A 6679-nucleotide genomic window follows, 5' to 3' on the forward strand; every position below is an offset into this window, starting at 1 on the left:
CAACAACAGGAGACATGTGGACCAAGCAAACCGCCAAATCAGCACTTGTCAGTCTTCTTAAATCTTGTTGCTTTTACGGGGAATCACCTATTTGCTGGGCATCTGGGAAGAAGTTTGGTAGGGCATCTTAAACCATTGAAGTCCATCTTTTAACACTTGGGGATCTACTCCTAATTTAAGATTATCTTGCACTGGAACTGAGCAACAGTCTCTCTGAGAGGCAAAAGCATTCAGAGTGTTTGCGTAATGCCTTTGCTGTTGCAGTGCATAAGCCGTTTAGGACACTATGACAAATGACAGGAGACCAAGGAGCCCCTGAAATTGGCTGGCCCCGGGGGAATGAAGAAGCTACTCAAATCACCTCTGAAGACATAACATTAGGGTTGACTTTCTGCAATCTACTGCCATGCTGACAGAACAAGTGCTGAAGCTGTATACTGCTCTTATCTAAGCCATAAAAAATGAGCTGCTCTTTTTATCCGTTCACTTGTTCCTTTTGAAAGTAAACTGATGTAACCTCTGTAAGGTGTTTGCTTGTCAGTGGATATGCTTTACAAAGACGCTAACGTATTCATTTCTCTTACCATCGGGAGGCAATTCTGCATCGGAGGGAAAAAGAAAGAAAAGGCGGGGAACACGTCAGTCTGTACAGTATTTATGCTGTGCTGTTAAAGACAAGCGTTAATTGGCCCTATGATAATCTTGACTTCAGGTGAGGAACAGTCACACGTTAAATCAACGTGCTCTCACACTTCTCCAGCTCTAATGAACAAATCCTGTTTTTTTCCAAAAACACAAAACTGTTAATGAGTTATGTCTTCAGCAATCAAGTTTAAAAACCACTAATTACGGAGAACTCAGGAGATTGTTAACTGTACGTAACGTACATAAACAGTTTCTCTCGTTTCTCTCACCTTCTGAGTCAAACATGAGTTCTAAAGGAAAAAGAAGGTCTATGGACAAGCAGCAGGTAAAGATAAAGCCACATCGGACCACCAATCAAGTCGAGTGAGTAGGGCCCTGGGTAGACATCCATTGGATGAAAGCAGTTGTTGAGAGAATGGATCCAGGGTCAGGTGTCAAATAAGGTCATGCGCCTCCATAAATTCAGAGAGCCCCACCGTCGCCTCTCCCTCCCTCTCTGCTTTTATGGGCTCAGTTAATTTGATCTTTTAATCAAAAGTGCCCCTGAGGACAGATCCAAGTTCAGATGTTCAGGATGATTTAAAGGGTTTCAGTTGGAATGCTAAGTGGGTAAAGCTGATCCTGGAATGGCACCCAGGGGACATTTTTGAATGTTTACACTCTTACACTGTTACATTGGACACTCGCTGTGGGTCGGGATGAGAGTTTTGAAGTGAAATTAACTCCAGACACTGTCCTTGACTCTGGGGATTTTTTGGAGAACAGCCTGCTGGGTCTAATTGACTGTAACCTCTCTACAGAGCGCATTCTCATTTTGTACAACGAGGACAACTTGTACCAGCCGACATTGAAAAATACTAGCCCAGACTGAGTATTACTAGCCTCAGAATAGTAACATTTCCATCCCCAGTTGGGTCAGTTTTATGCTTTTTTTCCCCCCCAAATCTTTTTCTTCATCTCAGATGATGAAACATGAGTATAATTTCATAGCTATTACTTATTCAATATATCACTAATTCATCATCAGTTCAGCACCAGATAGAACACATAATATCTCACATTCCTCATATTTCATCTCATACATTCAACACATAAAGGAATGAACTATGAGAGGTGTGATTACCATACTGTAAATAAATGGTTATTAACACAGCATTCAGCAGTCTTACGTTAAAATATCCCTCAGTAGGTCATGATTTAGCATGTCCGCTCATACACACAGGTCATGATATATACCCAGCATAAATAAACACAGTATATATCGCTTTGTCATTAACCATACCTTATTAATTCACCTTAACGAGGCAAGTTCATCTCACATTTAAGACACTCCCTTCACTCGGATGCTTTGGCCGAACCAATCTCAAGACAATATGACTATGGCCAAAAATCTGCAAGGCTTTCTCTATCAAATCACAATATGAGATGAGGTACAGTTTCAGTCTGTCCGCACTCTGTCCAGTAGCACACAAGGTGGGTGACAAAAGGCAGGGTAGCACAAAAACAGAAACCGCAGGCGGGCAGGGAAATTGTGTGTATTGTGTCTTTTCCTTACCATCCCTCGGCTCATTGTTTGCTGAATGAAAAGGAACAATTGGTACATTAAAAATTGGTACTGTGGACAATGAAGGGTTAAACACACTACCTAAAGTACTGCACAGGTCTCCTTAGACTGTGACAGGAAGATAATTTACACTGCAGAGATGTGAGGATGTGATTATGAAAGAAAAAGCTGCGTAATAGTGATAGGATAAAACTAAATATATAAGCCTATATCCACTGAGGCAACTACTATATCTCCAGGCTGGAACTGCACATACACACACGCACGCACACACACACACACACACACACACACACACACACACAAATGATAAACCCGTAAAGCAAAGCGCTTACCTACAGCAGGCTGGGCATCTGTTAATGAAGAATGAGCACAAGTTGAGCAGATGAATTGGACCAAGTGAGTGGTAATGCAGATATAATGTAAGCACTCCGTACATATGCATTCTTAAACACACACACACACATACACACACACACACAACTATGACAGAATAACGCTTATCCTCTTCAGCCAGCTGTGGCTCTATTAATGTTATTAATAATTTAAGGGATAAATTGATCTCTACAATTTAAGAGATGAATAGAGCCAAGATGAGCACACGCACACACACTCACACACACACACACACATACACACAGTGCTTACCCTCTACAGCAGGCTGCATCTCTGTCAATGAGAATAACACGAGAATTTAAAGGGGAACACCGTCCATTTGTTAAAAATGTTGCTGTTACTCAGCAGCTAATACAACACAATGAAAGACACACAGCCGAAATAACTCAGAAAGACGCACCGTTGTTTTCCTGTGTTAGAAGCGTTTATTATTGATGTAAAGAGATTCAGATTGTGACCGAACGTTTATTTAGATCGCAAATTTCCGTTGCAGTTCTCTACTGGATGAATGTGCAAGCATGAGCAGGCAGCAGGCGTGTCTTCTATTATGTTCTAGTACCTTCTGAATCATATTAAAATTACAATGGCTAATGTTCCCCTTTAAGGATGCGAACTGAGCAAAAATGAGTTGCAGTATAACTCACCTCTATCTCTTTATTGCACACACACACACACACACACACACACACACATTTATACCCTCTACAACACACTCAGTCACTCAGTGAACCACAGCAAGTTTATACAGTGATTAATTTACACTGGCAGTGGCTGCACACACACACACACACACACACACACAACTTTCTAGCTCTTACCCTCTATTGCCGCTTGCTTCGCCACTAGTGGAAATGACATTTAATCCAACAGAGTGAACCGGACTTACACATTCACAAACAGACTCTACTCATGGATGTATATCAATGTGTATTTTACACTCAGGAGACTCATTACTCTCTACATGCCGCTGGTAGGGGAAATCACCACAAGCATCCACACACACACACACACGTGTACGAATATGCGTGCATACACACACACATATTCTGATGCTCGGCAACAATTAAAACGCTGCTTTATTGCAGTTGCAGCACTCGATTCAACTTGACCCGTAAATACATAACATACATGCAGCACACACTCACATATTATGAACATACTGTGCTGTGCTGTACGCCCACACACAATTATTTCACACATTTAGATGTATGCATTTCCTTCAAATATGGGTTGGACTTGAAAGGTCAGGATTGTCAGGCATTGAATTACTCTGCCATTCTCTATCTGTCTCAAACTTCTCTCTCACACAAAAAACAGAAAGTCCACCATCTTACAAGCTGCAGCAAGCTGGGAAGCACACTCACTGACTGGAGGGTAAGACAGCGACTATCACACCCGTCTAATCAATCATGATGTAATCCAATTGTTCCAACCTTTTTGACGATCAGAAACACGCTGACGAAACAACAAAAGTGCAGGACACAACAAATCATCGGGGAAATGTCACACAAAGCGTTATACGATCATCCAGTATTTCCATTTCCAGTCTACATTTTAAACCATTGTGCTGACAATAGGACTGGCAAGCGTTATGGGCTGCTGGATGTGGTCCAAATATCATTAATTTAGAGAATAAAGTTTGATTACAAGCTAATTGAGTTGAATTTTAATGAAGGGAATGTAATAGTTTTGATTGACAACGGTTTTCTCCACATTTGAATAAAACGTTGAGGCACACCTGAGCTCACTGGTCTCACTGGTTGAGAAACACACACACACACACACACACACACACACACACACATAAAACATAACACGTACACATCACAGAAACTTTCTCTCTGTCTTTTTCTCTCTCTACCTCCCTCAAGACTTTATTTCTACATCAAAAAAATGGCATTACCAAACAAACAAAATTACATAATAAATAGCCTGAAGGGATCAATAGAGCCCTAACATTTCCTCATTAAAAAAAAATATATAAAAAATAGCAAAATGAAAAGACAAAAAAAACATATGGTGAAAGAGAATATTTCCTTTTCAATTGTCAAGGTTTGTCAAAAACAGATTTTGTGTCTTTAAAAATAAATTTCTTAAAATAGATGTTTTGTGTGCCGGGTTGTCATTAGCAATTTTTGTATTAAGTACTTAATAGATTCATAATTCAAACCCCAGCCTTGAGTAAAAGGGAAGATTACATGTGAGCAAAGTTTCAAGTTTAAACCCTGTGTTAAACAGAGACAGAGTAAGAGAGACTCAGACTCATCCTGCCACAGAGAAATGAAGGATAAACCTGAGCGATGGCACACCATGCTTTTATGCCATATACTAAATGATGCAACATACACAGTTTACCTCAAAAGGCAGGGAAACAAAACCACAACAACAAGGAATCAAACACTGACCCATAAATGTATTATTTACTGTAGTTGACTCGAACAATATTTCACCAAGATTGCCTATACTTTTAAGTGAACCAATTGCTTCGCTGCAAGAGAAGGCAGAACATCTGAATAGACTGAAAGCTTCAGCTACAGTAACATTTATCCTGTACAAGAGTGCAGAGTGTCGGTGCTGTAGCTCACTCTGACATAATAGCTCTACACCAGGTTGGGCTTTTGTCAGTACGAATGACAACAGTTCAGTGGTTTACACACACAAACGCACATACACACACACTAACCCTACCCAGTCAGTCACACACTCATCGTCCAATCCTCTGCTGTGGCATTCATCATAACACCATGACACGGTCCGATCACACTGGTGCCAATATGGTCGCCAGTGCGGAAAACTGTAAGCGTGGAAAGAAGCCTATCCACTGGTGGCAGCACACCTTTTACTCATCTAACAGACTTATTTGCATACAAGCAACACAGCTGGGATAAACTGTCAGATCCAAGAATATAAATCTACAATTTACAAGCAAGTCATAAAAAAACATGGAAAGTGTGTCATTCAGAAAGTGATCGACATTTAACCTCAGTTTATTTCATTTAGGCTACATGAGGCATTTCAGCAGGTTTTTGTATATGTTGAGTCTTCTTAAGGTGCTGTGTGTAGCATTTTTAACATCAATAAGTCATTGTCAAATCACTGTAATTGTAATGCCTTGGTAGAATTACTGTAAACAAATGAGACCATGGTGGAGATGATTGGTAGCCTCTATCCCACGCCAGTGGTGTTGTAAGTTCAAGTGTTTCTCAAAATTAACACGTAATTTAATTCTTTGGCTTTACTGAAGAGGATAAACATGTTGGAAGTGATTTTTCTTTTTACTCCTTCCCAGTGGTGTAGCCAGGATTTTATAACTAAGTGGCCAAATATAATTTGTGGTTGACCTGCAATAGCTTTAAAATGTAGGCCACAGATCTAATTAGGTTGAATGAACAGTGAATTTCTTCCATGCAATAACATTGTAGTTTGATCCTTCTAAGGTACACATACCCTGACACATTAATAACCAAATCTTGTGTATTTTGCAACTCCGCATACTGTAGATTTATTATGTAACATCACAGACTACACTTTTATCTGTCTACCTGCTAGTGCACCTGCATTGTAGGTAATCGAGTAAACTATGGTAAAGGTAATCTCACACTCATGTCTGTTAAACAGCATCTAGGCTACTTGCTTACTCACTTTTGGAGCTTACATTTGAACAAGAGCTTACATTTGCAGTGTGTTTAACTTGTTCAGCAAACACAGCTAGTGTCTTACAAGAGAAGTCTACGAGGTTTATAACTTCATCATAGTTGAGGGAATCTGTCAAATCACGTCCAAAACTTAATAGGCTGAGACAATTCAAACATGTTGTGAGCACTGAGCTCCCAAGAGAGAACTTAATGAGACTGACGCTTGAAAATAGTCTCTCATAGGCGCTATCAATGGCGTCAGTATGGGATACATGTCACAGTCACGTGAATCTAATGAGCGACGGAAACGGCTCTCCTTGCTCACGCTTGTAAATAATATGTTGTATAAACACAGACAGTTCTGCGTCTGGTACATTAATGTTCAACAATTTCGTCACAGCAGCAAGTCTTTGTTTAGGAGGAGGATCTGTGTGTTTGA

The sequence above is a fragment of the Centroberyx gerrardi genome, chromosome 7 (genome assembly GCF_048128805.1).
Source record: "Centroberyx gerrardi isolate f3 chromosome 7, fCenGer3.hap1.cur.20231027, whole genome shotgun sequence".
NCBI classification, from domain to species: Eukaryota; Metazoa; Chordata; class Actinopteri; order Beryciformes; family Berycidae; genus Centroberyx; species Centroberyx gerrardi.